This window comes from Botryllus schlosseri, chromosome 15, assembly GCF_051294905.1.
Source record: "Botryllus schlosseri isolate E-star chromosome 15, Bs_hap1, whole genome shotgun sequence".
In the NCBI taxonomy this organism is placed as follows: Eukaryota; Metazoa; Chordata; class Ascidiacea; order Stolidobranchia; family Styelidae; genus Botryllus; species Botryllus schlosseri.
This window is the reverse complement of record NC_137250.1, coordinates 1,441,361-1,453,880: the sequence shown is the minus strand read 5'-3', so window position 1 is coordinate 1,453,880 and position 12,520 is coordinate 1,441,361. Positions and strand designations below refer to the sequence as shown.

The window sequence follows — 12,520 nt, the reverse complement described above, 5'->3', positions numbered from 1 at the left end:
TTTTAGGCAACCTAACAATTTAACCCGTGAATCCCCATAATCCCGGAAAAAAGTTATTTTTGAACAACCGTGATGTATATATGCAGGTTTTAAATGGAGCCACGTCCTTTTCAAATGCTGTTTCTATCTCCAAAATTCATTGCAATGGTCCTAAAGCAGACTTCCGTGGAGCATTACGGATTCCTTGATCCAGTCTCAGGCGTTATCTGGAGGTCAGGATCAGGGTTACTATTCGTCTTCTTTTAGGAGAATTTGTCCTCTTTTTTGAATTGTTTTGAAAGTGTCCTCGGAGTACGCCCAAATGTCCTCTTTTTGAGAATTGTTCCTCTTTTTCGGAAATTTTGGTTAAATGTATGTAAAAATTGGATTGAGATATCGGAAATCAGCACTTGAGTAGTGATCCGGTGGCAGGTAGACCTTATTATTATTTTTTTAGTCAACTCCACTACATTCAAGTGAAAAGTGGGTAAATTAGGAGTCGAATGAAAATAATGACCTTTTTCCAGTCCACCAACTACGAACTCGGAGTAAATTTACCATTTTTCAGGTATTGTAAGTCTTAAAATTTTGAGAAAGTGTCCTCTTTTCAGATTTCCCTAATTAGGTCAGGATACACTCTAAAATAGTGCGAATGTTTCGTGATGTCACGCCCATCTTGTCCAACATTGGTTGCCAACATGTAGGCCCCGTCGGTAATCGAATTGTGGGTGTTGTGGTGGTACGGCGGGTTCAGTGGCGTATGCAAGGTAGTTGGGGTTCGAAATCGGAACCCAGTCTTTATGGAATGCCCATTTTATCTCCAATATTTAGAAGATTTCAATACAATATCCATTGTATAATAATATTTATTAAACTCGAAGACTTTTCGGGTGCCTCTTTTCAAGAGTTAACGGCACACTAAAGGGATTTAAACAGATTTAAAAGCAAAATCAAAAAGGCCAAGTATGACGCAGCAATCAAAATCACAAACCATGAAATTCGCATTGTACCAATGGCAACAATAACAAAGTAAACTATGAAGTATACGGACATACGGTACTATAGTAGCAACGCAATTCGTAAATAAACAGTTACACGCACGAAACACATGCACTCATGAGAAATTTGTAGGTTATAGACAATGTTCCCTCTAATTTTTCACCAGTCTGCGCAAACAAGCCAACTCACTGCGCAGGCCCTTAGACAACAGTGCGCAAATAGGCTCCCATAGAGTGTTAAACCAGACTTCTGGGAGGCTTCGCCCCCCAGACCCCCCTCTCTCTATGCGGCTATTGCCGCTGCTAATCATCTAACTATACGCTATCAGTTCGGTAGATGTCTCGCATGATCACGACAAGCGCGATTTTTTTTTATATAATTCAAGATTGAGCCGGTATATTGCTATCAATTTTTATGCTTCCTCTGCTCACGTAATCAGATTTACCGGTAGAGCTGATCGAGTCAGGTGTGTTGGAAAAGGTAGGACCCCTAAATAATAGTTGAACGTCTTCGGGCTTACCTAGCTTCGTCTTCCGTTTTCACATGCTCCGACAACCATTCGATGTTAAACGGATCGCACTTCTTTGTTAATTTGACTTGGTGAGGGGGTGAGCATGAGAAACTACCCATTCGTTTTGCCATCATTAAAAGCGATCATTATAAACAGTGACATACACGCACGAGAACGCACTTCAAATCAATACTTTACAGGCGATCGATGTATGCCTACCGCAATAAAACACCGATGTGACGTCTTAATACCGGCAATGCACTCATTACTACCAAGACAAACAGTCATGTGTTGGGATCAAGTCGCTACCTTCGAGTCACGAGTCATATCGAGTCATTGCAGATTTTGACTCGAGTCAAGTCAAACCAGTCGATCTTCGAAGGTGACTCGAGTTAAGTCACGTCACTCGATTTTTAGAGGTGACTCGAGTCAAGTCACGAGTCAAGTCACAATTAAAGTCAAATTGAATTTTCGAAGTAAGAGTGACGATTCAAAGTCATAACATTTTGCAAGCTGTGTGAATAGCAAATTAATTAGCCATTTATCTTGAATCAAATAACGAATATAAAGTTAATTATACATGCAAAATTACATTGTATCGCACACGCAGACGTAGAACTACTAATAAAATACGTGAGTAACTGTATAGTTACATGGTACAGTCTGTTATTAATGTTATTATCAGCCAAAATAGAAATTCGAGTACGAAGCCTCGAGAAGTTCAAAACAAATTTATATGGTACTTAACACTACCCTGCGAGAATATAATGCATGAACTGTATTCATTCTATTTAAATCATACAAAATGGTTGGTAAAGGTGGGCACTGCGAAATGTAAGCACGGAGCCGTCTAAAAACAGAGATACCTTGCTATTAAATTAATCTACTTACTTACTACTACGGCAACGTAAGCCGTGATAATTTCGTTTGCGGCTAATAATATGTTTGTGATGTAACAATGGAGGACCAGTGAAACGTACAGTATGTGATTGACTGGTTGCTCTCACAAGTGTCACCGGCGTATCGCTAATAATCCGAATATACACATAATCCACGGATTGGTCGACACCGTTTACTTATTGATGACGTGAAATTGACTCAAAAATTTTGCTCCGAGTCACGATTCAATCCGCAATTCTGAAGCGCCGAGTCAAGTCAAAGTCAAGTCATTTTTGCAAAGTGACTCGAGTCAAGTCAAGGCATACGAAAAATCTGACTCGAGTCATGCCAACACTGTGATACGAATATTCAAGTCTGACTGAAGCAAGAACAATATTAGCGTATGACCTTATCGACGGAAGCTTCCCGTTCAAACCAATAGAATAATCATCAAAATTTGTGCTGCTGAGAAACTGATGTAATTCGACGCCCTACAGTGTGCAGTTGAAGCATTTCCCGATTTATCGTTTGCAAGGGGATGGATTTTTTCAACAATTTTGGTGCTTCTACTTCGATATTCTGCATATTATCCGATGTCACCATGCGTGATCAGATTTGCCATTTGTAAGTGACGACTTCGAAAATTCACTGCATGCAATTGTTCAGCAAATCTTGTGCAATGTTTATGCCACGCGGAGAATACTATTCGCTAGTTTCTCGATGATTAACTTCGTGCTAGCCCATTGTCATTTATAACGGTGTTAAACCATGTTATTTCGCCATTCCCAGAAAAGATTGCGCTATTCAAATGATATCAGTATCGCTCACGCGTACGAGACCATACTAAAAGAAGAATTTCTTTCGTGAGGCGCATGTCATTGCAAATTATCATTTCTTCAGAGAGCGCAATATTTACCTTCACGAGCCACACTTCTACCTCGGTTTCAGACTTCAGCGATAACACTATTCGACGCTGGCAATGTTCCCTCTGATTTTTCACGAGTCTGCGCGCTTGCGCGGTCCCTTAGAGAACAGTGCACAGCGACTAAAAAAAAGTCATCACTTCAGATTTTTTGTGCGCGACTTAGATTTTCTGTGCGCAGAGACCGTCTCAGCACTACGCATTTGCGCACGTGCGCAGCTTAGAGGGTACATTGGTTATAGAGGAAATTGTTTTGTCTACATAAAATAGGTTTGTTCAACTGAATAATAGTAGACTCCAGCACTTTTAGATGAAACAAAGACCTACCACACGCAATGACAGTGAACATATTGTCATCATAGTGCTGTGCACAGGCGAGGTTTTCACTCAAATGCTGACCAATTGACGAAGCATATGCTTGGTAATCGTCATAGCAGTCTGTTTTGGCAGCCAATTTGCACTGACGTGCAAGCTCCGTGCGAGTATTGGCGCATGTTTTTGACCGAATCAATTTTGGGATATGCTGCTTAATACGCTTAAACAATCTTTGAGATGTACGTCATACATACCTACTATCACAGTGGCACTTGTATTGGTAAACAACATTACTTGCATTAAAGGCAGGAAGTACATCTTTTCGAGAGTTGGGCAACAAGGGTTTCGTTGTGGAGATGTGGTACCGATGGATCAAAAATCGCAAAATGATCTCTGGCCCTCGAATCTACAGCCGAGAATAGCAGATCTTTTGCTGTCTCAACACTTCAATACAAGCTTTACCTCTCGCGGACATTTACATGAATATCCGCCTTTTCAAAAAATATTGATGGACGTTTAAAATTTGTTACTCGAACGTGTCATCGGTCCCCACCCGGTGGGTCCAAAGGCACACGACCATGGGGCTTATGAGACATACGCTCAAAAACTCAAATTTGTTAACTTGATTGATTGTGTACCATAAGCTAAGCTACAGCCAGCCAACGAAGAATGTTACGTCGCGACCTTCAAGAATAAAATAGATTATATCAACTCAAATGTTGGCCTAAAATCATGTTTTGATTTACGCCTAAAGTTACAAAATTATTGCCAGATACATATTACCCGCAAATCGCCATTTTGACTTTCAAATACCTCGTAATAGCGATAAAACACCACAGGTAACTATGATTTACAGTCTATATATACGTAGGCGAGTTTCTGTTGTTAAGTGATTAGTTGGTCCATCTATTTTGCTTGATTTGGCTATGGTACAATTGGTTTCCCACCCCATAAATATTGTAATTGACTTGAAAATAGTCCACGCGAGAATGGTTTTGATTCAAAAAATATGTGCCATTATATACCCTGATACAAGCCCTATACTTCACATCAAAAATTAATGCGGGTTTGTTAGTCTGAAAGGTGATATAGAAAGTGCAAATGTAGATCCAAATTTACTTTACACCCCCTAAAACGTAAATCATTCGTCACAGACCCCACAACTCACGCAGGTCGAATTTTTTTGCATGTGAGAAAAGATTCTGTCACATGTAATTGTAGACAAATTCACGAAGTGTAATCATGGAATTATCATGGAGAATTTTTGAAGTATTTTCGGTCCCAGTGATCCATCGGTACCACATCTCCCCTACACCACATGTACACACACTTCATAGTTTGTTATTGTTGCCATTGGTACAATGCGAATTTCATGGTTTGTGATTTTGATTGTTGCGTCATACTTTATCTTTTTGGTTTTGCTTTTAACTCTGTTTAAATCCCTTTAGTGTGCCGTTAACTCTTGAAAAGAGGCACCCGAAAAGTCTTCGAGTTTAATAAATATTATTATACAATGGATATTGTATTGAAAGCTATATTCAAGTTCTGTACCACGAACCAGCTATTTAGAAGATTATTTGTAATTGAGCAACTAGCATTCCGCTTGCGTGGCGACCAATCAATAAGATGACAAGTCTCGCATTTCTGAACTGTTATCAGAAAAGAAACAGGATGTTCGCAATGAATTTTAATTACAATGTTTTCGCTTTGTGAGGAAATCATATTTTGGTGTATTTGTTCTTTTACCGCTCCCTCTTGATGCAATTTTCCTTCTGCGCACCAACAATCTATAGTAATATATCAATTGTGTAGTTAAATGTGTATTGTGGTATTGTGGTGGATTTTTTATGACTCAGCGACAATGTGGGGTTCTACGAAGGCTTGCAAAACAGCGTGAGTGTTCCGAGGGTTAGTATGATATACCGCAATCAACTTGTAAATTCTAAGGCAAAAGCAACAATCGTATACATCTGTAAAAGCGGCGAGCGATTATACTATATATTATACAACACGCTTATTACATTTTAACGATTTTCTAAGGAATCTGTGCAGCGCCCAATGGTATGGCTGGGAGGCAAGATAGCGTAGTTATGTGATCTACAGCTGCAACGCTAAAAGGTAGCGGGTTTGAGTCCGACCGAAGTGAACTCCAGAATCCCTGACATGGGTCAGTGGGTCATCTTCACTCCTCCTTGCCATCTAATCCACGCAGGCGGTGTCTTAAAAGCCTAGAACTGAGCCGTTCTTCAAGTAGGCAGCTGGAACCATAATAAAAAATAGCGACTTCGTTTAAATGACGATAGTTGATATACACCATGAAGACACCTACAAACAACAACGATGGCCGCCCTACCTCAATGTTTCTACAAGTAGTCCCGGTCGGTTCATTCAGATCCTCCGAACAGGGATAGCAACTTTACGGTCAAGACTATTGTACACTAGGCTCTTCAAAAACAATCAAGGATATTGCGAGAATTATCAACAAAAAACTGAAATAACTCCGCTTCTACTAGTTGGAATTGAGTCAAACTTGCTTTCCAATATCTTTAAAGACAGCTCAACATTCATGGGGTTGACAGAAAAATTTGAATTTTTTAAAAATTTTCCCTAATAAATCAAAATTTTTAATTCGATCTGCAGAGTCTTATACTTGTAAGAATTGAACCAAATTTGGTGTGCAGCGTTTTTTAGGATAACCCGACAATTTAATAATTGAATGGCTAGAATCGGGAAAAAAAGAGTTGTTTTTGAACAGCTCTATTGTACACATGCGTCCCAATGTCTGCTTTCCTCGTCGAATAATCAACGATGTATGAAATTCAGTATTCCCAGGTGTACGATGTTGGGTAACGCAAATTTGCGGAAGATGTTGGTTGCCAGCGCGACATCGACTATATTTTCACACGTAGACAAACTTCCTATCACATTCGAATCGAAATGGATTTTTTTGATGCAGACGCCAAAATAAATTGAAAATATCGTACTTTCACTCTACAGAAAAAAAACTATTTTATTGGTCCAATAAAAGAGCAAATATCAGCAGTTAATGAGTAACATTAATTTTAGGATTTTTGAAAAGAGAGGCCCCAGATAGGCCACTGCTTTGATTTCACATAGAATTGTCTCAGCTACTACAAGAAAAAGGATTTTGGCCATTATGACATTTTACAACAGAATTGCAGCAATACTACTAAATACGAAGTGAATTAGGTGTCAAATTAAAATTTTATCAGAGAACTAGGCCTATATCTTATCATTGGAAGAGCTATATACAGCCATGGCTATAGTTAAAGCTATAGCCGTACCTTACCAACTCCTGATATATAGTAACGCAAATTCTACGTAGCCATATGGTTTTTGTGAGGCTCGTTCTTGAGGATTTTCAGGTTTGCAGCCTCTGACTACTGAATCCCGAATAAACGACGATCCGACAGTATTCCCAGCCACTCAACATTTCATGTCGTAAATAAAATGAAGCAATACTGCGTTTTCTCTCGATCTTCGCAATGTACCTACAGCGCTATAGTATGCTATGCTATAGGTAAGATAGGGGCACATTTGGCTTTCCCTTAAATCAGTGGTTCTGTACCTGGGGGGCGAGCCCCCCTTGGTGGAGGGCGTGAAAGCATCGAAGGGGGCGCAAAGAAGCGGTCAACTGAAAACAATTTTCGCGCTCCGCGCGATTTACCTCCAGTTCACGCGTATTTCTCTATATACAGACCAAATTTCATATTTTTAATTCTCTCATCAATCATAACCTTCCATGCCCTCAAGCAATCTGTTATGGTTGCTAGCATCCCGCTTGGATTTTGTGATATGACGATAAGGGGGGCGCGAAAGTTTTCACTATCAAAAGAAGGGCGTGTCTAAAAAAAGGTTGAGAACCACTGCCTTAAATGATACAAATTTTGTAAATCATACGTACATATGACACAATATGTCTACTGAGCAAATCAAATTCGTTTCTGCGTTTGTATGAGCTATTTATACAGGTGCGTTTATGTGGTGCGAAACCTGAAAATATGAGTCAAATGCTTGTCAACTCCCAACTAATTGAAATCCATTCATTCCCAGCACACCAACATTTCAAATCCCAGCAAGCATGATTTATTCACTGTAATTGATCCATTATTAGCCAGAAATAAATGTTTTTGACTAAATAAACTTTTGTTGTCCATACATCATTATAAAAAAGCGTGCGGTATTCTGTGATCTGCCGTATGCTATAGTGAAGAATATATATATATAAAATCATTGTTGCATAATACCTTGTTTACTTTGCGCTGACGTCTAATGTACATTACCTAGGTATCGTGCGAATCGAGGTCAATTATGTCCTGATATACCACAGCAATATACAGTACACACATGTGCGTTTGATATGATACCTTGCTTGTTAGAGGAATTTTGTTTGCTAACATATTTACTATTCTGACAAAATGAATGGTTACTTGTGTCAACAGGAACAGAATACATAATACGTTTGAATTAGTTAACACTCTGATGCATGAGCGGAAATGAACTTCGGCTTAAAATGCGATTCCTGATTTATTCAAGGATATCATGTGGGGGTGTTCATCCATGACAAATTCTAAGACTGATTTACAGATGAAATCACAGATCATAATTATAATTTAAAAATATAGTCCGAGGTTAGATGAGGCACAGGTGAGCCTGTGATGGTGCAATTAATCATAAACAGCTCGGAATTTGTAATAATTGGTAATAATGAAATGATATTGACGCACTGATTCCGAAAATCTAATGATAATGTCAGAACTCTACTAGCCCCTCATAATTGAATGATTGAATTTTCGCTTATATAAAATGATCATGCAATATTGTATCCAAAAGTCTCGAATTATACCTTCTAATTGTTATGAACGGTAAACACTTTACATCAGAACTGTCGAAATTGCCACTTAGAATAATTATGTGGATATAGCTGGAAGAATGGTGTATCCGCACAACTTTAATCCGATTATACCTTTATCCAAGTATTGTTACAATATAATTGAAGTGGGGTATTATTGTATCAAATATCCCGATATTGTTTTTCCTTCATCGTAAAATAATTCTGACTCATCCATTGTTTCCGTCGTTTCCTTACCGGTGGTGTCGCGCAGTAAGAGACCCACGTCACCTCCTACACTAGACTATAGAGAGGGATTCAAAAATCGAATGTGACGGTCAGGACGCAAACCTATCCAACTCTATCAACGCTGGAGCTAAAATGCTTCCGGTGTTGGAAGATACTGAACAAGTTCAAAGTAGGAACCTCCAAACCAGGGTTGGGGAACCTATTTGGCTTGCGAGCCATATATTGCTCTTCTGGGTATAAGACATGGCCATTTGCCAAAAGTTTACTTTTGTACTGAACTGATCCATATTGCAGCAACTTCTATTACAGTTTTCATCGCGGCCGCAATAATTATTCTCGTAGTGGTAGAAACATGTCTTTGAGACGTAAATACAATGCCGTATTCAGGGTTAGCGTTTCAGACCCCTTTTCCAAAATCCTTAAATTCCAGTTGCTGTCGCGCCGGCGATCAATATCACTCGCGAATTCGATGTACCCGACTTCATATCTTGGATTGCACGACACGTGTCTTGTTCAAAAAGAATAGCCGAGATTGTGAAGAACGCTTGAAAATGCGGATTTCCAGTACATATTGTCTTCTTGATCTAAGGTGAGAAATGAACTGCTGTGGAAGTGACATTCACAATTATAAATTCATTACAAACAACGCCATAGCTATCCACGTTCTTTATTGGTAAGTAGCTTTGTCAGTATCGACAACAAAATGTAGCGTGTAGAGCCACGCTGTATGTTAACGCCGAATTAAGATTCGATCAAAATCAGATTTTTGGAATCAGTGCATTTGTTACATACGATTAATATCATTTATTATGAATGGCGCTATCAATAGCGAGCCTTGGCCCGTCTGGTCTCAGCCTTACCTCTTGTCGCGCGCAATATTTTCGAACAATAAATATGCAAATTGCATGATTTTGAGAGTGAAAATGTTGGAAATCTAGTCATTGATGAACATCGATAGAAAATACCAATAGTAATTTAGGGTTTCACAATATTTGATCACTCAACGTGACGACAAGTGAGGTTCTGCGTCACTTGACACCCCTGACCTCACATGCCTGATGTATCACACTCTACAGTGGGTATTTATTGCTTTAGTAACAAATCTGACCATGTTTGACTGCACCTACGCATGTGATCATGGATTGTCGCATTTAATACGAGCATCACGACGAACATAGGTTCTCGTATAACTGACGAAAGTCTCAAATTTTGTATGAAAGATTAGAACCTCGCCATTATCAACCGAGATTGCGAAGACACCAGTAATGCCATGCAATACCAAAGTACGCATCTGTGCAAGGCGTGTATATATTACATTCCGACTTTTGCCGTTACCTACGTCTGTTGGAAATGTCATTTGTTAAACTACGAAACATATCATGTGGCTCTAATGTAATTGGATTAAAATGATGTAACGTGCAAAAGATCCATTTAACTCATGTTTCGCATGTTCAGATACGGCAACAAGCATGGTTGATACGAGTTTTTACAAGAAAATGGGGCACAAACGACGAATCTCATGTATAGATAGTTCGAATCAATGTTACCATGACGTCACGAATTTTCAATTTTCAAGTTGATTTACTTGTATGGCTCTGTGGGTTTTAAATAAAATAAAAGAAGTCCAATATGGCTCTACGGACGAAAAAGGCTCCCGACCCCTGCTCTAAACCGTAACGGCTTAATTCAAAATAAATTGCAATTGCAATCTTAAATTCTGTATACTAGGGTTGTTCAGGTTTGAAAAATTACCAGGAAACTTCGATGCTTGTGATCCAAAGGATGGTTTAGAACAGTGGATCCCAACCTTTTTATCCTAATTCCCCACTTCCGATTTCTTCCGAGCCTTCATTCCCCACCTAAAATCTCTATATCCATATCTACCCTTCAAAGTGTTACCTCCAATAAAATTTTGCAAGATTTCGCTTAGTAAATAGTACGTGCTATTGGTGATTGTTAAGATCCCAGGAATCGGTCAGCACACAATAAAATTAACGCAGCGGTGAACTGGTAACCGTAAACGCACCTCCGTAAATATATGTATCTACCCTGGCGCGCAGCCAACATAAAAATAGGAGGGGTTTGAAAGTTTTCCAAATGTTGCGGGAAGCATCAATTTACACACGTAAATGCCGAATAATACATGGGTCAGATAAACTTCCTGATGTTGATGAAGTCGTGAGGGCGATATGTATATAAACCACCGTAAACTACACTTTCGCACAATACTAGAAGAACTTGAAATAACATAAATATGTAATTTCACTTGTAACAAGTTAGGATGTGCTATAAATTAGCGAGTCCATGATCTCCCTTGAATACATGTTAGCAATATGAGCTCTTATTACAACGAATCAGAATTTTTCTATCACTACGTTTCGTGACCGATGACGGTGTACAAATGAATAAAAACATTTCTGAAGATCGCGTGTCGCTATCCAGGCGATCCTCGCTAATTGGAGGCACTGATGGTATGAATCGCTGAATTGCAAATGAGCTATGAAATATTCGCTCGGCATTTCAAAACTACATTCAATAAAGGAGAATATTACTGTAAAGATTGTGAGAAAGTGAGTCCATTCCCCACCAGAAATCCCGAAATTCCCCACCAGTGGGGAATTCCCCACCGTTTGGGAACCACTGGTTTAGAACAAGGGTCGGCAACCTACGGCCCGAAGTAGTAGTAGTGAGGCTAAGGAACTTTGTTGCAGGCCAATGAAATTACGCCACGTCATCCTAATGGCCACGCCTACAGGACGCCTAAAGCCACGTCACCCTAATTACCACGCCTATATGACACCCATTGCCACACCCAGATATTCTAATGTTTTGTGAATTTCAATGCCGATTTTCCATGTGTATTTAGCAATATGTATTGAATAACTTGCTTCCGAGAAATAAATAACATTCATTATACGTTAGATGATTAAATTCTGAGACTTTATAATAACTAACTTTCGAAAAATAAATATAATTCAGATTATACATAAGTTTCGAAAACTATGAATTCGAAAACTATGATGTCTATGCAAGACTATATTCGCCAGATATTCTATTATGCGTATTTTCATGGATATTCTATTATGTATATCAGGGATATCTAGAACTTCTAGATATCTAGAAGTTCTAGATATCCCTGATGTATATTTGGATTAGTGAACATTAGATGTTTTCGGCCATATAACTTTACCAAAGACCCATTGCTTTCAGACTATCTATGTTCACGAGAACACTACAGCAATACACTCATAAAATATGAATGCAATACGTCAAAACGTAAACATTCAATTATAATATAGTTTATTGAGTTTTACTCAGTCACGCATTCAATGAAAGCATAGTAGAATTCTGAATCACACGCGATAGAAATCGTCCGGCCCGCGACATAATAATTAGTTATCACAAGAATATGGTCCCGCCGCTTCATGATGAGTTTCAATCTGCAGTGTAGCGCTGCATGAAAAAAATGCGGCATTGCTACGATATAATTATAGAAATTAAACATGGAACGGCAACGACCGATTTTGAAGCTTCGTTCCGCTTCGCTGAGGCTGGAGTGGAGAATTGTTTTGCGTAAGCGACTGTAGGATTTCTGGCAGTCCAAAAGCGGTCTTCCCGAGAGCAGAAATTACTGAATCTGGTCTTGATCGAAAGCTACTGTTGCACCGATTCCGAAAATATAGATTAAAATATTGATCAGGCACTGATCCACCTAGAATCTGTCCTCCAAGTCTGAAATATCGGCATTGTTCAGAACAATCGAGGTAACCGCAACACAATGGCCATAACAATGACCCGTTGCGACTCTCCGATT

At 39.1% G+C, this 12,520-nt stretch overlaps 2 long non-coding RNA genes across 3 annotated transcripts in view; one reads left to right on the top strand and one right to left on the bottom strand.

Annotated features, from left to right (window-relative positions):
- LOC145457025 (uncharacterized) overlaps positions 1 to 12,520 on the top strand; it is a 335,179-nt gene that overhangs the window by 304,544 nt on the left and 18,115 nt on the right. The gene's annotated exons all lie outside the window — the stretch shown is intronic.
- LOC145457024 (uncharacterized) overlaps positions 1 to 12,520 on the bottom strand; it is a 193,845-nt gene that overhangs the window by 168,114 nt on the left and 13,211 nt on the right. The window lies entirely within an intron of this gene.